Below are 23,990 nucleotides of genomic sequence, written 5' to 3'. Positions count from 1 at the left end.
AAATCTGAAGCCCTTGTGACAAGGAAAATAATTTACACATGCATGGAAATAAATTGCATTCAGAACATAATATTGTCAGTACATCAAATTTGTTTGAAACAGATGTAAAATTGGCATTTTCTTCTTTGCCATTTTTTCAAACAGTACAAAATTTTAGTTTGTGGCCATACCTATTACACTTGAAGCATTTAATTTTCATATTAAATCTACAGAAGGATGTTTTATGGTTAAGTTCACCACAGTTCTCACAGTCATCATGTGAATTGATTATTCCTATTATGTTATCTATTGTTCTGATGTATCTTGATGTTCCTCACTTATGCATATCACTTTACTTGACCAAACCAATTTGTACTGGACTTTGCCCAATGTCAGGCGACCATGGGAATGACTAATTATGGGAGCTTTGTTTCGGAGACTTCGTAACAGCATCCTGTTACAATTATTTCTTGTATTAAGTAAAAATTTTTAGAAGTCAGAAAAAAACGTTAACCACACAATCTACTAATTGTAGTCCGAGTTTGTGCAATATATAACAATTCAAACAAGAAAACTAACTGCTTAATTAGCAATAATACAATTTACTATAAACAAATATGAAGGACCTTAATCAATAAAAAATACTTTACATGGGATGGGCGCAGAAAGAAATTAACAGAGCTTTCTGTATATTTGATTATTTTAAATCTACAGTTTAAGGTTGCAATAGAAATTATCAAAATTTTACATGACAAACATATGAAAAAAGTGATTTTTGATAATTGCTGATGAGACAATGGTTTAGGGAAAAACACCAAAGCTGTGATTAAATATATATTTGAAATAATACACATCTACAACCTATTTGAAGTAATACACATCTACAACCTATTTGAAATAATACACATCTACCGTTGCAAACTTTCCACAGGTGCTATCCAGCACTTTGATTACTCAGGTAAATTAATCAAAGAGTGATGGATTTCTCTTAGAAGGAATTTGAAGGTCCAAGAGAACAATAGCTATTGTATTTATTCAATGGGACAATAGAACTGACAAAAGTTTAAATAGATTGAACAATAGGAGATGAATCTTTGGAAAAATTTCATTTTGGTTGCAATAAAGGAAAAACAAATATGACAAACATCAACCAACAACAACTACTGAATACAGGATCCTGACTTGGAACAGGCCGCAATATACATAATGTGGCATATGGTTAGAAAGGTTTGTGAGAGCCCCGACCTCCTCAAAGTCAACCTGAAACAGTGGTATAACAGCACAATGTACCATCAAACCGTAAAAAGCAGTTGAATAGGAATTGACTCATCAAAATTGCATCAAGCGCAAAAAAAAAAAAAAACTAATAAAAAGACAAGAATAAGAATACTCACAGTTATCTAAAGCTTAGGTCAAAGCTAATTACAACTAATAAATAGATCATCTTTTTCAGACAAAACAAATCAGACAGTACACATCCAATGGATTAAGTGAAAAGATGTCAGTCAACCAACTGAGAATATTATGACCTTATGCAATGCTTTATTTTCTCTTACTTAAAACAATTAGAAGATACCAAGTGTGTATTTGCCAAAAAAAGTGAAAGAAAGATGAAGAACTTCATGTCCAAAGACCATAAGCCAAATTACAGTCTCTAACTTACTACACAAAAAAGGAATATTACGCAACATTAATCCTACCATAAGTTTGGATTGAACTCAGATGTAAACAGTTTACTTAGATAAATTCCTATAGAAAAATAAAGAAGCTGTTGTATATTGTATCAGCACGGAGATATGAAGTATTTGCTGCTGTTGGTGATTCTAGTAAACTGTCTAATGATACAAGGTAAGTAAAAAATTGATGTATATTATAAAATAAAAATAGTTAGCATATAAAAATAAGATGATGTGGTAAGATTGCCGATGAGAGAACTTTCCGCCAAAGTTCAAATGAAGTCAACGAAAGCAATTACAGGCAACCATACGGTCTTCAAAAATGAAAAAACCTATACTGTATAGTCGGCTGTAAACGGGCACGATATGAAAAATATGAAACAATCCAATTCTTAGAAAACTAACAATGTCCATCATTACACCTCAAACATGTAAACACTGTATAATTTTAAACCTAATGACTCAGTTTTATATTAGAAATGAGTATGAACTTACTTAGTTACCTAGGGGGCAATACTCGAAAAAAATTCTTATTCACGATGTAGCAATGAATATTTAAAACTTTTCCGTTATTCCGTTGTATATGTTACCTGTAAAATGGTGCAAATGTAGTTGTTTTTTTTTTTGCGCAAATGAAATATAACCTTGTGGCGCAAATGAAAGATTGGATTTTGTAACAATTGGCACAAATTTCTTTGATCAAATGACATAAAAGTTAACAACTATGGATCACTGTACGGCCTTACACAAAGAGCAAAACCCATACCAAAAAGTCAGCTATAAAAGGCCCCGAAATGAAAATATCAAACAAGAAAAATAACAGCCTGATATATGTACAAAACAATGAAAGAAAAACAAATATGATATGCAGCAACAAATGACAACCACTGAATAACAGGCTTCTCACTCCCAATCTAAAAAAGCAAGTTATAAAACAAATTTACTAAAGGTTTGGAATAAAGACTAAAAAAAGGGCAAACGTCAGATTAAACCATATCTTATTTCTCTGTGTTTTATCACCATTGGCATTAGCTCTGATCATCTTTATGGTGTGTATGTCCATCTTTCTGTACTTGTCTATGTTACAGAGAAGGTTATGATAATGTAATCAGTGTATATTTCCATCTTTCCATACTTGTCTATGTTACAGAGAAGTTCCTGATAATCTAAGCAGTGTATATGTCTATCTGTCTATACTTGTCTATGTTACAGAGAAGTTCCTGATAATCTAAGCAGTGTATATGTCTATCTGTCTGTACTTTTCTTTGTTACAGAGAAGGTTATGATAATCTAACCAGTGTATATGTCATCTTTCTGTACTTGTCTATGTTACAGAGAAGTTCCTGATAATTTAAGCAGTGTAAATGTCTATCTGTCTGTACTTGCCTTTGTTACAGAGAAGGTTATATATGATAATCTAAGCAGTGTATATATCCATCTTTCTGTACTTGTCTATGTTACAGAGAAGGTCCAGATAATTTAAGCAGTGTATATATGTCCATCTCTCTGTACTTGTCTATGTTACAGAGAAAGTCCTGATAATTTAAGCAGTGTATATATCCATCTGTCTGTACTGGTTTATGTTACAGAGAAGGTCAAGATAATCTAATCAGTGTATATGTCCATCTGTCTGTACTTGTTTATGTTACAAGAGAAGGTTATGATCATCTAAGCAGTGTATATGTCCATCTTTCTGTACTTGTCTATGTTACAGGAGAAGTTTATGATAATCTAAGCAGTGTATATGTCCATCTTTCTGTACTTGTCTATGTTACAGAGAAGGTTATGATAATCTAAGCAGTGTATATGTCCATCTTTCTGTACTTGTCTATGTTACAGAGAAGGTCCAGATAATTTAAGCAGTGTATATGTTCATCTTTTTGTACTTGTCTATATATATGTTACAGAGAAGGTCCTGATAATCTAAGCAGTGTATAATGTCCATCTTTCTGTACTTGTCTATATATGTTACCGAGAAGGTCCTGATAATCTAAGCAGTGTATATGTCCATCTTTCTGTACTTGTTATTATGTTGTCTGACATTTGGTTGTTAACCAAAATCATGTCTTTACTATGACATATTGATTTGCATGGTCAGGACTCAGATGTCAGAGTTGATATTAAACAGAGGTTAACATTAAAAGACAAAAACGTAAAATATTGGTAAAAATCGTCATTAAAGAGCAATTTTAAGTACTCCGACATGTTGGCTGTTACAGTGCAAAAAGGCACATGGATCAATAACCAGTCCCTCTAAGCACATGGAAACTGAGCGTTCTAACTATAGTGCTGCAGACCTGTGAAACAGAGGGCTTCAAGAATCATTCTGCTCTTTATTGAAGTAAAAGAAAAGAGATAGGCAATTTGCAAGATACACTTATTTCAAATTCATATAGTTTAGATTTCAATAACTTATGGTTAACCATAATCTTTCTATATTTTTGGTAGACTGAAATTATATACAGAATTTTTCAATTTCTGTCAGAAATGAAAACAAGTGTAAGATATATCTGAAGCATGTTTTATTCACATACCAGTACTACATGTACTAACAATTTTAATAGAAACGCAACTAAAATAACCTGAGACATATCTGTGAAATCAATATTTGACTAGAATATAAAGCTACTGCCATGCAGTGCATTCACTAACAATGCCGCGCAACAAGTTGGAGGAGCTTATACTAAGCATTTATCTTATTTTTCTTTAAATCTATTGAGAGCGGGTTAATTCTAGAGTGTTTAGAAGTATCCATATTAAAATGTTACAAGACTGAAGGTTGATAATTTTGTTTTTGACCAACGGTTTCTTGAATGAACCCTGCTCTTCAATTATTGTGATACACAGGGCAATGTTAGTCATGCCTTCCAAACATTTGACGTTGATGTCAAACCAATGTTTTGAATCTCATATCATGCCGGCGATCAAGTAAAACGCTCCAATGATACTAAACGGGCTTAACCTTATACAGGAAAGATTTTCGGTCGGAATGAAAAATCATTTCAAAAAAAAATTTGCCAGTAAATACAAATAAAAGATTTTCTGTTGGAAAGAATTTATTGAATCGGTTGCTGGTCAGTAAAGGGCAAACAAGCAATATTTTCATTTAGGCCTAATATCTGAAAAACTATAGGAGATAGATAAAATTGAGAATGGAAATGGGGAATGTGTCAAAGAGACAACAACCCGACCATAGAACAGACAACAGCAGAAGGTCACCAACAGGTCTTCAATGCAGCGAGAAATTCCCGCACCCGGAGGCGTCCTTCAGCTGGCCCCTAAACAAATATATATACTAGTTCAGTGATAATGAACGCCATACTAAACTCCAAATTGTACACAAGAAACTAAAATTAAAAATAATACAAGACTGACAAAGGCTAGAGGCTCCTGACTTGGGACAGGCGCAAAAATGCGGCGGGGTTAAACATGTTTAAGAGATCTCAACCCTCCCCCTATACCTCTAGCCAATGTAGAAAAGTAAACGCATAACAATACGCACATTAAAATTCAGTTCAAGAGAAGTCCGAGTCTGATGTCAGAAGATGTAACCAAAGAAAATAAACAAAATGACAATAATACATAAATAACAACAGACTACTAGCAGTTAACTGACATGCCAGCTCCAGACTTCAATTAAACTGATTGAAAGATTATGTCTTCATCATATGAATATCAGGCACAATCCTTCCCGTTAGGGGTTTAGTATCATACCATCATAACATATATGAGAAGAACATAATTAACCCGTGTCATGCCAATAACTGGTTTTTAAATAAATGTGTTTAGTGCCGATGCAAAGACCCTATAAGTGAATCAATATTAACGCCAAAATATGCAATCTTTAATGACCTGACAACAGTATCGTAACTATATCCCTTCTTAATAAGTCTATTTAAAGGTTTTGTTAGCTTCAGAGGTGAATACTGACATTTTTGTGCTTTATAAAGAATATTTCCATAAAAAATTGGATGTGAAATACCTGAACGTATAAGAAGTCTGCATGTTGAGCTATATTTACGAATGATGTCCTTATACCGGTGATAAAATTTAGTAAATGTTTTGACTAGTTTGTGATATCGAAAACCCTGGTGTAATAATTTTTCAGATAGATACTTTGCACTTTGAATAGCAAAAATGATCAGTAAAACAAAATCTACAAATAAATAAAATTTTGCCGAAATTGTTGGTTAACACTGTATAGAAGTGATTGCCTTAATTGATATTTTTTTATCGTTTTTTTTGTGTTTTGGGCAAAAACTAAAGAAAATAGAGAGAAACTGTCAACAGGAAAATTATCAGCAATAATACAAGATCAACAAAAAAAAATATTTTTGTCATGAATTCTAATCTGGTCCACAATGTTGGAGAAAGTCCATTGTTGAAGATTCTCATAGACCTAGGTGAGCGACGCATATGCTCTTTAGAGGCTCTAGTTGTTTGTATCCATATTAGTATGTGACCTAAATATGAACCTTTAATTTAAAGAGGAAATCAACTTCATGAGTTTCAGGTGTTTTGGAATGGACGGTTGTTGGAAAGGCAACAGAGTATGGACAAAGTGTAACATTATTTTGCAATGTTTCAAACTGCTGTCCCAAAAATGCTGGATGGGATAGGTTGACTCCTGTACAACAAACACTGTTTATAGACGTCAAAACAGGACAACCTAATAAAAAGTATGATGGGAAGGTTTTAAAGGATGGATACACCTTAATTATTCAAAATCTGACTAAACAAGACCTGAATGTTTCGTATTCCTGTGTGTATGATGCAACTATAGGGGAAAGAAAGTTTCTACTTGAAGAGGATGTTTTCACCTGTAAGTACACACACTCCAAAGATATGGTTCTGACGAATATAATAACAAATATAATGTGGTATGAGTAAAAAAAATAGGGTAATCATCAATGAAACAACACACTACAGACATCAATTATTTTCAAAATTTTGTCTAGACTATGATAAAAGTTCGGGAATGCCACTATTAAGACTTGCTTTATCCAGCTTCAATATCATCTGAGGTGTCAACAATTTTTATACGACCGCGGTCGTATATTGGTTTGACGTCGGCGTCGTCGTCCGAAGACACATTGTTTAAGTGAATGGATCTCTATGAAATTTTACCATAAGGTTCAATACCATAAAAGGAAGGTTCGGATTGATTTTGGGGGTTATGGTACCAACAGTTAAGGAATTAGGGGCCACAAATAAGCATTTTTGTAACTTCCAGACAATAACTTGTATGTTAGTGTATGGATCTCTCTGACATTGTACCACAAGGTTCCATATCACAAAGGGAATGCTGGGATTGATTTTGGGGGTAATTGCCTCAAAATTTTAGGAATTAGGGGCCAAAAAAGGGGCAAAAACCAAGCATTTTTCTAGTTTCATGACAATGACTTGTGTGTAAGTGTATGGATCTTTCTGAAATTGTACTACAAGGTTCCATATCACAAAGGGAAAACTGGAATTTATTTTAGGGGTAATTGCCCAAAACGTTTAGGAATAAGAGGTAAAAAAAAAGCATTTTTCTAATTTCCAGACAATAACTTGTATTCAAGTGTATGAATCTCTCTGAAATTGTACTGCAAGGTACCATACCACAAAGGGAAGGCTGGGATTGATTTTGGGGGTAATTGCCTCAAAATTTAGGAATTGGGGGCCAAAAAGGGGCAAAAAACAAGCATTTTTCTAATTTCAGGACAATAACTTGTGTGTAAGTGTATGGATCTTTATGAAATTGTACTACAAGGTTCCATATCACAAAGGGAAAGCTGGGTTTGAGTTTGGGTGTAATTGCCTTAAACGTTTAGGAATTTGGGGCCAGTTTCCAGACAATAACTTGTGTTCAAGTGTATGGATCTTTCCGAAATTGTACTGCAAGGTACCATACCACAAAGGGAAGGCTGGGGGTTCTTTGATATGCTGAATCTAACCGTGTATGTATTTAGATTTTGGATATTGGACCATAATAGGTAAATTAAAATTTTTTAAGTTCTTAGACCACATTCATTCTGTGTCAGAAACCTATGCTGTGTCAAATATTTAATCACAATCCAATTTCAGAGCTGTATCAAGCTTGAATGTTGTGTCCATACTTTCCCCAACTGTTCAGGGTTCGACCTCTGCGGTCGTATCAAGCTGCGCCCAGCGGAGCATTTTATTGAAGGTTGTGATACATATAAAATCTAGAAAATGTGATATGATTTAGAATGAGACAACTGCCCACCAAGACCAATTGAAATAGTTGGGTTTACGTTAAAGAGAACGCAACCCATGACATCTATAAAACAAGACATATTGGTATGTCAGTGAGAGTGCAACCAAATGATCCTCAGCTCCCTAAAAAATCCTCCCCTCCCCCAATAAAAAAGAGGAAAAAAAACTATACACATGGAGGTAAATAAAAGGAAATGTGAAATAATATTCCAAAGAGAGAGAGCAACCCAATGGATCCCCCCCTAAAAAATAAATTGGTAAGGGTTCCGCGGAACCCAGTGTCTCGCCTACTTTTGCTGTTAGTCGCAGGCTCAACAAAAAAGGGGAAATAATTATTAAAAATTTTCCTTTAGATACTATCTTTTGAATGAAAGAAGCTTCTGTTCAAGTTTGGTAAGAATCCAGGATGGTTTATGAATTTAATAAATGTTTTAAAAACTTTAACTGCAGACTGTATGTAATGTTAACTGGAAGAAAAACTAAGTCCATTTATAAGTAATATACGGAAAAACAGGAAATATTTGTTTACAAAATTTCTTTCTAGATACTAGCTTTTGATCATAAACAAGCTTCTGTCCAAGTTTGGTACAAATCCAGGATAGTTTAAGAAAGTTATTAAAATTTTGAAAAACTTTAACCACAGAGTGAATGTAATGTTAACTGGCAGAAAAACTAAATCCATTTATGAGTAAAATACGGATAAACAGGATTTTTTTACAAAATTTACTTCTGGATACTATCTTATGATCATAAACAAGCTTCTGTCCAAGTTTGGTAGAAATCCAGGATAGTTTTAGAAAGTTATAAAAATTTGAAGAACTTTAACCACAGAGTGAATATTTGTGGACGCCGCAGCCGACAACGGAATGTAGGATCGCTATGTCTCACTTTTGCGACAAAAGTTGCAGGCTCGACAAAAATTAAAAAAAAGATATGTCAATGAGACAGCAACCTAATGACTTCCCCACCCCCCACCCCCCATGAGAAAGGGCATAGGGCAATGGTGAGAGCCCCCTGATCTTTCAATCTGCCTAATATTAAACAGACAGTTAATTAATAGGTAGATACAAACTTGACTATAAGGAATTTGGGTACACTTCCTGTCTTATATGTTTACGGAGGGCCCAAAGTGCCAGTTAGATATTCAAAATATATAGCCAAAACCTACCTTAGACCGCTTAAATGGGGGTGAGACCCCCCATGTTCTTTCAATGTCTTTGAAATTTGACGAATTCATAGACTCTGTATAAATAAAGATTGTATCAAAAGGATTTCCCAGAAAAATGTCATCTTCGATATCTACGGAGGGCTTAGATTGTCACTTTTCAGCTAAAAATTGTCAAAATTTAAGGACAAAGGGCACAGGGCAATGGTGAGAGCCCCCTAATCTCTCAATCTGCTTAATTTTAAACAGTAGATATCGGAGATGACATTATTCTGGGAAATCCTTTTGATACAATCTTTATTTATACAGAGTCTATGAATTCGTCGAATTTTATAGACATTAAAAGAACAGGGGGGTCTCACCCTCATTTAAGCGGTCTCAGGTAGGTTTTCACTATATATTTTGAATATCCAACTGGCACTTTGGGCGCTCCGTAAACATGGAAGACAAGAAGTGTACCCAAATTCCTTTTAGTCATGTGTGTATCTACCTATTAACTAAATGTCTACATAATATTAGAAAGATTGAGAGATCAGGGGCTCTCACCGTTGCCCTGTGCCCTTTGTCCTAAAATTTTGACAATTTTTAGATGAAAAGTGACAATCTAAGCCCTCCGTAGATATCGAAGATGACATTATTCTGGGAAATCCTTCTAATACAACCTTTACATATATAGAGTCTATGATCAAGTTGAATTTTATGGACATTGAAAGACCAGTGGGGTCTCACCCTCATTTAAGCGGTCTCAGGTAGGTTTTCACTATATATTTCTTTTTTTGGGCTTTCCATAAATATTTCTATTTATATTTCTAAATGTTTCTAGAGTTATAGGTTTTTCTTTTTGTTTTAAGAAATATCATATATAAAAGTACATATTTGAAGTTGTTTTATTGATAAAAATCTATATTACATAAAGACAAATATGCAACTTAGAAAAGGGTTTATATTCGAGGACAACGAGAATTTACGACAGCTTGAAGAGGTCATTAAACGATTTCCTACGTATCTTATCAGTCCTCTTAACTATGAAAATTCGTGCTTTTAATGTTATCAAGTATTTAATTTTTTTATGATTTTCAACTAAATTTTGAATATCCAACCGACTGCTAGCAGCCGGTTGGATATTGAATATCGAATTTCGAATAACGAACCGGCTGCTAACTTCACATACATAAACCAAAGGAGATTTGGATATGTCATTGAGACCCAAGAAACCCAATGACCTTAAAAAAAAATTGAGGTTAATAAAAGGAGATGTGGGGTATTGGTTAATTGATAACAACAACCCAATGAACACCCAAAAAAACCAAACCACATTGAAGTATATCATCTATATAAAAGATATGGGGTAGATGTCAATGAGGCAGCAGCCGTAAGTGACACAAAAACTAGAAGAACTCTTAGATGTCACCATACAGTTGTCAACAACATACAGGTGTCAGTCTTTACATCTCCTATAGTGTATCAAACATTGTGAATACATTTAATATTATTACAAAATAAAAATAAAGTTATTGGTTGGTTCTCAGACTAGGGACAGGCACATGGACATGGAGCAATGTTAAAATATTTGTTGTTCTTGATCTGTAGAATAATAAGATTCACAAAAAACATAAAAAAAAATCAAAACAGGAAATTCACTTATTATAACAATTTGGTGAAAAACACATCAACTGGATAAAAAACATGGCCCCCAGAGGCAATCTTTTATTTTGATTGACCAGATTTAAAAATATTCTACTCTGAAAGTTTACAGAATTTCCTGATGATTGGAATACTCCCTACAAATGATTCTCATTAAATGTTGTTAAAAACAAACATGGTGGCATTGGTTGCATAAAATTCCGATTTTTGAAATTATTTGTAAAATTAGATTTCATTTTCGTCTCTGAAACCATTATACCTTTGTGAAATAGGCTTGACAGTAATGAATGTATAAAAGATCTTCCAAAACATATTATCATTCATGTCATTTGGTTCAAAATGGAAAACAAATATGCCACCAGACTTACATGACATAATAAAATTGAGAATGGTTGATTCTGATTGAAATGACAAAACATTGCAGGGTTAATTATTTGTAGACCCTAAACAGTGATCGTCCTTGAATGTTGATCCAATGGCTCCCAATTGTGGCTCACAGTTCCCATTGCAATGATATGGAAAATCACATTTATTCTTCTTCTTTGATATCACAATTAAGTCCTTCATGTATGTGAAATAATCTAAGCAGCATTGATGTATGAATTTGTTTCTACTAGTGATCTTCATTTGGATCCAATTTACAGAAAAACATGGCTGCCAGTGGCAATATGGAAAATTATATATATATATCAAGTTTGTTTCTTTTTACAGTTAACATGTTATAAGTGTATTTTATTTCAGCCATTACACAAACTGATGTTCCCACTGGTAACAGCAGATTATCTCCAGGAGAAATGTAAGTAAAGAAGTCTACTTGATGGACATGTCTTAGTCTATCTTCTTAATGTAAAATACATGCTATTATCTACACAGACTTGAGTGTGTAGTTAACTGTTGTATCATTGCTCAGTCATACAATCATTATAACCTTACAAGTGGGAGGAGAAAAGTACTATTTGATTGTCAAACGAAGCATTCATAGTAATTGTCTGTTTAATATTTGTATATATATGTTTCATGCAAAGCTTGGTTTAGCATTACGTTTAACTGTGCAAAATAGCTTTCCTTTCTAATCGAATTTCATCGAATATAATTTTTAAAAAAAGAACATACATGCAGTTTTAAGAACTTTTTACGCTGTGGATAGGTTGTATTTAAAGAATCTGTTGATGTATTCCCCACATATTGTTTTAAGCTCATTTGGCTCACAGGACCATATGAGCTATTGCCATCTCTTGGTGTCAAGCGTCCCTGGTCTGTGGTCGTCATCGTCGGTATAAAATTTTTCAAAGATCTTCTCCTCTAAAACTACTGAACCAATTTCAACCAAACTTGAAGCGCATGATCCTTTTGGCATCTAGTATGAGGTTTGTATCTTTATAGTTTCTGCCAACGAACATGGCTGCCATGGCTTTAATTTTTAACTAAGAGTTTGCCCTAAAAAGCCTATTTGTATTAGATTTGTAATTTCTTTTTTCAGAAACTATGATAAATAAACACATGAAACAGAAACTTTGATGGCAAAAATGTTCATCAAACCCTTATAGGAGTTATTACTCTTGAAAGACAGTTGTTTTTTTTTTTATTTTTTAGCGGAAACTATGATAGAGAGAAATTTCAAACAGCAAAAATATTAAGCAAAGTCAGACCTACAATAAATTCAGTGAGACTGAAATCGTAAATTGATCCCTTAAATTGCCCTTGAAAGATGAATTGACTTATTTTTTTTGTTTTTTTACCGAAACTATGATAGATAGAGAGAATCTTTAAAGGCAAAAATGCTCAGCAAAGTAAGACCTACAAATAAGTCAATTAATCAAAATTGTCAATTAATCCTTTATATTAAAGAGTTATTGCCCTTAAAATATAATTTTTCCATATTTTTTAGTTTTTGCAGAAACTATGGTAGTTGCAGGGATCTGGGTTAAAAACTTTAGTAGAAGATTAAACAAAACTGGAGATCTTATCCATTTTTTAATGCAAGAAAATTATAGAATATTTATGAAACATCTTACTATAGAATCCTCATTCTATGCTCCTTTTGATAATTTTAAATTTGTGAACAGGTTCATTATTATAACTTTGGTAAAAGTTTCTGTGTCTATAAACCTGTGCAAAGGATAAATTGTCAATGCCTGGCAGAACTAAGTTATATATAAATGAAAGTAATACATGTATTTTTTTGTTCTAAAAACTTATTCCTGGATTTTGATCAGCATTTTTGTGTTATCTCTGCAGACGATGGTAAATTAAAACCTGATATTTGATACAGTCCACTAAGATTCACTGTTTAAATCACCTATTTTTGTGTGTTATTTATTGTCCCTCTACTGTGCATATCAAGCAAAACAATACAATACTATTTTTACATGAGCATGGTAAGATGAACATCTCAAAGATTTTACCCTACTAAGTTAATTATTACACCTTCTGTAGCAATCCTCTGAAAAATGCACATACAAATCAGAGATTTATGATAAGGATATGAACAGGGTTTTTCTTAAATCAATTACATCATTGTAAACTACTGTTTACATTATAGATTTACACATAACCTAGTTATATATGAACAGAAGTAATTGATTGAAATGAAATTGACAAATCAAACACACCTTCAACTTGCTAGTGAATTATCTTTGAGACAGCAAACCAATGGCACAAAAACCCCAGAAATCGCATTCAATTTAAAAAAAAAGCCTTGTTTTGAATGGTTATATGATAAACATATGCATGATGATCTAAACAACAATTCTATATTTCAGTTGGTCAGTTATTCAATTTTACTAAAAATTGAAAATTGGCATAAAGGTTTAGTTGCTATCAAACTTTGAGGCAAAGAAGGCTACCTAATTTTTTGTTCAAAAATGACTAATCTTGACATTGGATAAAGATACTGGGTTATCAATTCAGGCTCTGTAAAACCATAAATGATATAATGCTTAAGATCTATATTTCAATTGATTTCAGAGGTGCTATAATAACTGGAATTACTATAGTGGTAATAGTGTTAGTGTCCATTTTCATTTATTTTGGGATAAAAAGAAGTAAAAAACAAGGTAAATTTACATGATAAATATGCCACAAAATATAGGTTTTAAATGATATTGGTAGTATTTTATGTAGTTCAGTTATTGAAAATCATATTAAGGAGATAATGTATACTTTGCAATGTAACCTAACAATCAGACTTATCACCGGTTTTGTACAAACATAAGCAACATGACGGGTGTCACATGTGGAGCAGGATCTGCTTACCCTTCCAGGCCACCTGAGATCTACCAAAGTTTTTGGCGGGGTTCGTGTTGCTCAGCCTAAGTGTCAGACCACTAATTTAAAATCCCTATTTCATCAACCATTTTGTAAGTTTCACAGCTTTTGAAATATTTTACCTTTTACTCCATCAAACCAGGTATAGCCTGATTCATAAATGTATCATCTTTCTACATGCCAATTTTCAACCTATATTTTAAGTCTTTTTACGAAGAACTACTGTTCGGAAGCCAAGTACTACTAAAAATAACCCCTGGTTTTCTGGAAATCTTAAATATGTTAAATAGGTATACAATGGAGCGCATTAATCCTCAATTTTTAATGCAAACTCATGGAGAAGTAAATTTTAGCTCAAAATTGTCTAAATATATTTCTCTTGCACCAAAATTTTCATTTGTTGGTTAGTTTCAAGTAAACAATGGCATTTTAAAAGCACTATTTTTTTTTTGTCAGGAAAGGGCTACTTTAACATACGTTCTAAATTGAGGTCAGTGAATTGATGGTCTGACACCTTTAATTTTCTATGTTGACTTGTTTGATTTTTGGTCTTTTTATGCCCCCGCCGTAGCGGAGGGGGCATTTAGTTTTACCCTTGTCCGTCTGTTCGTACGTATGTCCCAAAATTGGTTTCCGTTCTCTAACTTGAGTTTGCCTCAACCAAATGTTATGAAACTTATACACAATGCTTATTACTACAAAACACAGATCAACTTCGAATTTTGGTGGCGTCACTTTAACCGTTCTAGAGTTATGCCCCTTTATAAATGGAAAAATTGTAAAATTTTTAGTTTCCGTTTTCTAACTTAAGTTTGCCTAAACCAAATGTTATGAAACTTATACACAATGCTTATTATCACAAAATACAGATCAAGTTGAATTTTGATGGCGTCACTTTAATCATTATCAAGTTATGTCCCTTTAAAAATCGAAAAAATTGCAAAATTTTTAGTTTCCATTCTGTAACTTAAGTTTGTCCCAACCAAACATTATGAGACCTATACACAATCCTTATTTCCACAAAACTCAGATCAAGTACAAATTTGGGTAGCGTCACAATTGTTCTTGAGTAATGTCCCTTTATAATGTTGTATGCAAACGGGGGCATCATCTGTGTCCATGGGGACACATTCTCCATTTATTCTTATTTAGCCATGGCTTTGTCAGTTTATTTTTGACTTATGAGTGTGAATGTCCCTTTTGTATGTTCCACCTCTTTTTTCCAATGAGTAAACTATTAACCAAAGTCAAAAGCACATGAAAATGTGTTTCCTGATACGTTAGTTTGTTTTAAGGATGTACTTAGGTCAGGTTTAGGAATTGGTTTCAGACTCCTTGGTTTTCTTCCTACGATACAGGGTAAAATATTTTGCCCCATAACCCCCATTTTTCTTTTCATCTAAGACTTCAATAGTTAATAAATGGTCATTTACCAAAATTTATAGATTCTAGATTTCTTTTCTTTCGATTTGAGATCCAAATAATACCAATGCAAATATAAGGTAAAAGTCTGAGTCAGCCTTTTCCCGCCACTTAAAAAAGATATCTCGAGAAAGGAGCTCCATAGCCTATCAATATGTTTAGCTTATTTTGTTCCTTAACTAATGCACTTCCAACTTATAGTATCAATTTTAAATTCTAGATTTGTTTTTAATTTCACCTAAGTACATCCTTAAGTGACATTTATATGAAACAGTCTTTTCATAAATCATTGCACATTGGCCTTAGAATTAGCCCAAATAAAGGCAACAGTTAAGTATACCAGTGTTCAGAAGTCATAAATCGATTGCGAGAAAACAAATCCGGGTTACAAACTAAAACCAAGGGAAACGCATCTACTATAAGATGAAAACAAATGAACAACAGAAACACTGAAGTGCAACAAAAACAAACGCCAACATACATAGAAACGAACTATTTGATAACAACTGCCATAATCCTGACTTGGTACAGGACATTTTAAGAAAAATGGTGGGTTGAACCTGGTTTAATGGCTAGCCAAACCTCCCGCTTTATGACAATGTTAAAGAATATCGCTAAAATGACAATACTAGCGATATTTTACCCAAGACTTTCATATCAGATGTCTGATGTAAAATGTAATCAGGATCAGATCTGATGTAGAATGTAATCGGTATCAGATATCTGCTGTAGAATATAATCCGTATCAGATATCTGTTGTAAAATATAATCAGGATCAGATATCTGATGTAGAATGTAATCCGTATCAGATATCTGCTGTAGAATATAATCTGTATCAAATATCTGTTGTAAAATATAATCAGGATCAGATATCTGATGTAGAATGTAATCGGTATCAGATATCTAATGTAGAATATAATCCGTATCAGATATCTGTTGTAAAATATAATCACTATCAGATATCTGATGTAAAATGTAATTGTTATCAGATATCTGATATAAAGTATAATCAATATATGATATATGATGTAATAAACAATCAGTATCAGACATCTCATGTAAAATATAATCAGAATCAGTAGTTAGATATCTGATGTTGAATGTTATCTAATGATTGGCTTATAAGATATATAAAATGTTAACCTTTTGCATGAGACCATATATATGATCAAATTATTTTTCCTTTTCCAGAAAGAAAAGAAACTTCAGAGGAAAGAGAGATTTTTTTAAACACAAGATCTGAGCAGGAAGAAATAATAACATTGCATATAAAAGGTATTTTATCATGTTCTTGAAGAATATAATAAACAGCTAGCAGAAATCAAGAAAAATACTGGATAGCACATCTTGCTAGTCAACCAACAAGACCTGACTCCTCAGAAACACAAACCTGCAAACAACAAGATACAACAAGGAACAAAACAATCTGATTGAAATACAGATCATGTGTGCAAGCTTTGATAACAAGGATCTAAAAACAATCAGTTCTACTTTCTGTTTCATAGACCTTTCAAGATCCTCTGGTTTTGTGGGAATAATACACACTTTCAAATATTTGAAGGCTGAAATTTCATTGCTAATAAAATTATTTACAGAACAGAAAGTAACACTGACTGTTGTCATATCCTTGTTAGCAAAGCTTTGACATAGGATTTACATTTCAATCAGATTGGGAACAATACATTGCTAAGATAACCTGACTTGGTTGAGGCTAACAACATAGAAGGGTTAAGCCAGCCTTTCATTTGCAAAAACCTCCCTATTCATCTCGACCATATGTCTAAAAACTGAAACATTAATACAATTAGCATCAGGCCATGCCAAGTTAATACCTCGTATGTCGGATTTCCCGCGTATTGTGGTCAACAAGAAAAAAGTACTTTTTCTAAAAACCCTCGTCCAGCAAAGAGCCGCGCGCATCCATATCTTATAATTTAGTTAAATCAGTTGTGCGATTCAGTGTAACGCCATACAGAAACGGAAATTGACACGCAAAAAACAAGCATTTTTCTAGTTTCATGACAATAACTTGTGTGTAAGTGTATAGATCTTTCTGAAATTGTACTACAAGGTTCCATATCTTAAAGGGAAAGCTGGAATTGAGTTTGGGGGTAATTGCCAAAACGTTTAGGAATTGGGGGCCAAAAAGGGGCCAAAAATAAGCATTTTTCTAGTTTACAGACAATAACTTGTGTTCAAGTGTATGGATCTCTCTGAAATTGTACTGCAAGGTACCATACCACAAAGGGAAGGCTGGGATTGATGATGGGGGTAATTGCCTCAATATTTTAGGAATTAGGGGCCAAAAAGGGGCAAAAAACAAGCATTTTTCTAGTTTCAGGACAACAACTTGTGTGTAAGTGTATAGATCTTTCTGAAATTGTACTACAAGGTTCCATATCTTAAAGGGAAAGCTGGAATTGAGTTTGGGGGTAATTGCCAAAACGTTTAGGAATTGGGGGCCAAAAAAGGGCCAAAAATAAGCATTTTTCTAGTTTACAGACAATAACTTGTGTTCAAGTGTATGGATCTCTCTGAAATTGTACTGCAAGGTACCATACCACAAAGGGAAGGCTGGGATTGATGATGGGGGTAATTGCCTCAATATTTTAGGAATTAGGGGCCAAAAAGGGGCAAAAAACAAGCATTTTTCTAGTTTCAGGACAATAACTTGTGTGTAAGTGTTTGGATCTTTCTGAAATTGTACTACAAGGTTCCATATCACAAAGGAAAAGCTGGGTTTGAGTTTGGGGGTAATTGCCTCAAACGTTTAGGAATTTGGGGCCAAAAAGGGGCTAAAAAACACATTTTTCTAGTTTCCAGACAATAACTTGTGTTCAAGTGTATGGATCTCTCTGCAATTGTACTGCAAGGTACCATACCACAAAGGGAAGGCTGGGATTGAGTTTGGGGGTGATGAATCATAAGGGGGTTCAACAAATTTGGGGGGGGTGGATTTTTTTTTTTTCCTTTTTTTCCTTTTTTTTTCTTTTAAAATTATCCATTTTAAGTTTGTTATTTCTGATTTATATTTAAAAGCAAATAATAATGATATGGTAGGAGATACACACCAAACAGGATGTGTAAATTATTATATAATAAGTATTGAGCAATAGCAAGAAATTTTCAATTGCACAGTATTGCACAATAGCAAGAAATCTTCAGTTGCACAGTATTGCACAATAGCAAGAATTCTTCAATTGCACAGTATTGTGCAATAGCAAGAAATATCCAATAGCACAATATTGCGCAATAGCAAGAAATTGTCAATTGTACAGTATTGCGCAATAGCAAGAAATATTTAATTGCACAGTATTGTGCAAAAGAAGATACTTCGTATAAATTGCTTATTTCTTGACCAATTTCAATGGGGTTTTATTCTTGAATACTTGGGGTTCTTTAATATGCTGAATCTAACCGTGTATTTAGTTTTTGGATTTTGGGCCCCGTTTTTAAATTGGTCCACATTGAGGTCCAAAGGGTCCAAAATTAAACTTTGTTTGATTTCATCAAAAATTGAATTATTGGGGTTCTTTGATATGTTGAATCTAACCGTGTATTTAGATTCTTAATTTTTGGTTCCGTTTTCAAATTGGTCTACATTAAGGTCCAAAGGGTCCAAAATTAAACTAAGTTTGATTTTAACAAAAATTGAATTCTTAGGGTTCTTTGATTTGCTGAATCTAAACATGTATTTAGATTTTTGGTTATGGGCCCAGTTTTCAAGTTGGTCCAAATCGGGGTCCAAAATTAAACTTTGTTTGATTTCAACAAAAATTGAATATATGGGGTTCTTTGATATGCTGAATCTAACCATGTATTTAGATTTTTGATTTTTGGGCCCCGTTATCAACTTTGTCCACATTGAGGTCAAAAGGGTCCAAAATTAAACTTTGTTTGATTTCATCAAAAATTGAATTCTTGGGGTTCTTTGATATGCTGAATCTAACCATGTATTTAGATTTTGGATATTGGACCATAATAGGTGAATGTCCAATTTAAAATTTTTAAGTTCTTACACCACATTCATTCTGTGTCAGAAACCTATGCTGTGTCAAATATTTAATCACAATCCAAATGCAAAGCTGTATCAAGCTTGAATGTTGTGTCCATACTTGCCCCAACTGTTCAGGGTTCGATCCTGCGGTCGTATCAAGCTGCGCCCTGCGGAGCATTTTATTGTATAATTTATGGACAAATATAATATTATATATATTCTAAATGTAAGACACGAGTGGAATATATGTAGTTACAGTGGTAACACAGGCAACAGCCTTACTACCAAACACAGCAGTGGAATGTGATTTGGACAATTCTTTTACCAATATTTTGAAGTGCTCCGTGCAAGACCACAATTTGACGCAAAGCACCAACGACAGTATAACATGCATTGAGAGAGAATCCCAAATATGGTGGTACATGCATTGAAATGCACTGCGATGATATAATTGTATATAAATTGTTTTATGCCCCGCCGTAATGGATGGGGCATTGAGTTTTACCCTTGTCCGTCTGTACGTACGTACATCCCAAAATTGGTATCCGTTCTCTAATTTTAATTGCCTCAACCAAATGTTATGAAACTTATACACAATGCTTATTACCACAAAACACAGATCAAGTTTGAATTTTGGTGGCGTCACTTAAACCACTCTAGATTAATGCCCCTTTATAAATGGAAAAATTGCAAAATTTTTATTTTCTTCTAAATATCAAGTTATTTTTATAATTGGAGTTATCTTCCTTTGTCCATGATTATAGTTGAATCAATTTCAATCAATGCTTTATACAATGCAATGTTTAATTTTGACTTCCACTGATAAAACACAGATCAAGTTGAATTTGGGTAGTGTCACTTTAACAATTATTGAGTTATGCCCCTTTATAAATCGAAAGATTGCAAAATTTTTAGTTTACATTCTGTAACTTAAGTTTGCCCCACCCAAACATTATGAAACCTATACACAATATTCATTACCACAAAACTAAGATCAAGTACAATTTTTTTGTTTCCGTTTTCTAACTTTAGTTTGCCTCAACCAAATGTTATGAAACTTATACACAATGCTTATTACTACTTAATACAGATTAATTACGAAATTTGGTGGCGACACTTTTACCATTCTTGAGTTATGTCCCTTTGTTTAGCTCACCTGGCCCAAAGGGCCAAGTGAGCTTTTCTTATCACTTGGCGTCCGTCGTCCGTCGTCGTTAGCTTTTACAAAAATCTTCTCCTCTGAAACCACTGGGCCAAAGTTAACCAAAATTAGCCACAATCATTATTAGGGTATCTAGTTAAAAAAATGTGTTCGATGACCCCGCGAACCAACCAAGATGGCCGCCATGGCTAAAAATAGAACATAGGGGTAAAATGTATATTTTGGCTTATATCTCTTAAATCAAAGCATTTAGAGTAAATCTGACAGACTAAAAATGATTATTAGGTCAAGATCTATCTGCCCTGAAATTTTAAGACAAATCTGACAACCCGTTGTTGGGTTGCTGCCCCTGAATTGGTAATTTTAAGGAAATTTTGCAGTTTTTGGTTATTATCTTGAATATTATTAGATAGAGATAAACTGTAAACAGCAATAATGTTCTGCAAAGTAAGATCTACAAATAAGTCGTCATGACCAAAATTGTCAGTCGACCCCTTCAGGAGTTATTGCCCTTTATATTCAATTTTTTACAATTTTTGTAATCTTTTACAAAAATCTTCTTCTCTGAAACTACTGAGACAAATTTAACCATACTTGGCCATAATCATTATTAGGGTATCTAGTTTAAAAAATTTGTCTGATGACCCCGCCTTTTAACCATCATGGCCGACATGGTTAAAAATAGAACATAGGGGTAAAATGCAGTTTTTGGTTTATATCTCTGAAACTAAAGCATTTAGAGCAAATCTGACAGGTGGCAAAAATGTTCATCAGATTGAGATTTATCTTCCCTGAAATTTTCAGAAGAATCGGACAACCCGCTGTTGGGTTGCTGCCCCTGAGTTAGTAAATTTACAGAAATTTTGCAGTTTTTTGTTATTATCTTAGATATCATTATAATATCTAATATCTAATACTACTAATTATGATTTTAACCTTATTTTACATGATTTCCAAAGCATCAGTAAATACAGGTGAGCGACACAGGCTCTTAAGAGCCTCTATTACTTTTATAATAAAAGTTTTTTTTTGCCTTGAAACTTTTATTTATATTTGCTAGTATCAATACAAAGTTTTAAAGCAAGGAATTTGACAAGAAAGTGTTTTTGGTAATTGAATATAGGTTATTATAACACATCAATCCAACTTAACAATTTACAAAGTCTTCTAAAAATTAGAATTTGTATGATTGTCAATGAGACAAACTTCCAGCAGAGACCAAATTTGTTGAGGTTTGTAACTAGTTAAGTTCACAGTATAGCCTTCAAAATGGAGCAATATCCCCATATAGATAAAGATCTGATTGCTATAAACATGATAAAATTTTTCTTCCCCCTAGGGTTAATTGGGAATAGAAATATGGTCACCATAGGTCTTCCTTTGACTGGAAGTAAAACCCTTGCTAGAGTGGGGCATTTGTATGGCTTTGCTGGATGTATAAGTGCACAGCCATGTCCGGTAAGAGTTGGGATGTTAAATCTGATGCCTCATGTAAGGAGAGTGTCATACACTTTGGGCATTAAAACCTCCTACTACAACTCTTTGAGGGGTTAGTAGGTGGCCTGTTGCAAGGCTGAATTTTTTACCATTGGATGTTAAGTAACCAACAATCAATTAATCGTATTAAATTTTTCAGCAAAACATGACTATTAAGTGGAATGTATTAAAATGTTTCTTTTGTTTCATTAGTAGATATAGCATCTGGTGTGATGCATTTGAATACATAGTAGTATAATTGATGTAGTTTTTGAAGGACAGTCCTTAATATTCATCTTGTTGTATACACAAATATCTATAGTTGTATATAAAAGCTTTATACATGCATATATGCTTTGCATACATTTATAAGTCCCCTACCGACGAAGTCGAAGGGGATGTTAGGTTTGCACTCCGTCCGTCTGTCTGTCTGTCTGTCCATCCGTCAGTCCGGCAAATCAGTTTTCAACTCATTTGTCATTTTGGGGCCTTTTATAGCTGACTATGCGGCATGGGCTTGGCTAATTGTTGAAGGCCGTACAGTGACCCCTAGTTGTTAATTTCTGTATCGTTTGGTGTCTTGTGAAGAGTTGTCTCGTTGGCAATCATACCACAACTTCTTTTTTATGGTTTTATGCCATATAGTTTTACCCTTGTCCGTCATTCCAACATTCCATTATTCCGTCATTCTGTCTTTCCTTCATTCTGTCATTCCGTCATTCCGTCATTCCATCATTCCGCAACAAACCATTATACACAATTTTTTTTAATCGCCTTCACTGGCTTCAGATATTGGGCTGATTTTTGGTATGAGAGTTAACCATGATGAGTTACAGATCAAGTTTAAGTTTCGTTCCACTCTGCTAATTTTTGCCGAAATTAAGGTATTGGACTTTGATAAATTGTTGAAAATCATAGTTATACGGATATTTTTTCTAAACGCCTTCAGAAATTGGGCTGTTTTTTGATATGTGAGTCTACCATGATGAGTTACAGACCAAGTTTATGTTTAGTTCCGCTATGCTGGTTTTCATGTCGTTTCAACACATTGAATAGATCTGCAGTACATCCACTTCCTGTTTGCTGATAGTTTGAAATTTAACCTCTCATTGATCAAGGAAATTTTTCATCAAACTAGTATTGGTCTTGAGAGCTGAATACTATCCATGCATGTTTGTGTCCACATGTGTTGTTGAAATTGCAAATTTTTCAACTGTTTGAGACAGGCCATTCATGTTGTTCCGACACATCTAGTTATATAAACATGTTTCTAATAATAAATGTCTTTAGTTCATTTTCCATTATGTAATTCACTATACATGCTATATAACTGTATAATCAAAATTCTTTTATAAAATTCAAAACTTAAAGAGAAAATAATAAAAATGGAAACTGAGCTGGAAGAAGTTATTCCAAAAGTTATTAGAGGTGTAATATTAGTTCATGTAATTTATATCTTGACAACAACAACAAAAAAATGCATCCCTGCAACCTTTGGACATGCATGCTTTGCAGCTATTTATATTTAATGTTTGGTCAGTTCAAAGGCTTTTACCTCTGAAATAATTTGTCAGTTGTCGAATTAGTCTGAGAATTATGTAATATTAGAGGAAGATGACATCTGACCTTGACAGGTTCAACTCAAGGTCAAACACTTGATTTAAGGATCGACAACACAATGAATGGACATGTTCTTTTGAATGATTTTATAATTACTTACTTGTTAAAGAAATGTTCAATGGTTTAAAAAGAAAATCTGTTATTGTCTTGCTATAAAGTTTATATTTTGAGTTTTTTTAAAAACAGGCAGATGTGGTATGATAGCTAATGAGTCAAGTGTCCTCTAAAGCACTAGCATGTAATAAATTACAGGTCATCATCAAGCCTTCAACAATTATTAAAACCGATACTGTATAGTAAGGTATAAAAGTTCCTAAGTTCACATAATGTGAAATAACATACACCATAGACTAAATCCAC

General features: G+C 33.4%; 1 protein-coding gene and 1 long non-coding RNA gene across 13 annotated transcripts in view; both read left to right on the top strand.

The window, feature by feature from the left end:
• LOC127722974 (uncharacterized) overlaps positions 1-23,990 on the top strand; it is a 436,121-nt gene that overhangs the window by 138,854 nt on the left and 273,277 nt on the right. The gene's annotated exons all lie outside the window — the stretch shown is intronic.
• On the top strand, positions 7,193-18,157 carry LOC127722975 (uncharacterized). Its single transcript, XR_007991769.1, has 2 exons — positions 7,193-7,410; positions 18,089-18,157. It is a non-coding gene; the product is annotated as an uncharacterized LOC127722975 (long non-coding RNA).

The sequence above is a fragment of the Mytilus californianus genome, unplaced genomic scaffold (assembly GCF_021869535.1).
Source record: "Mytilus californianus isolate M0D057914Y unplaced genomic scaffold, xbMytCali1.0.p SCAF_13, whole genome shotgun sequence".
NCBI lineage: Eukaryota > Metazoa > Mollusca > Bivalvia > Mytilida > Mytilidae > Mytilus > Mytilus californianus.
Note: the sequence above shows the minus strand (reverse complement) of the source record. Positions and strands in the feature narration are given on the sequence as shown.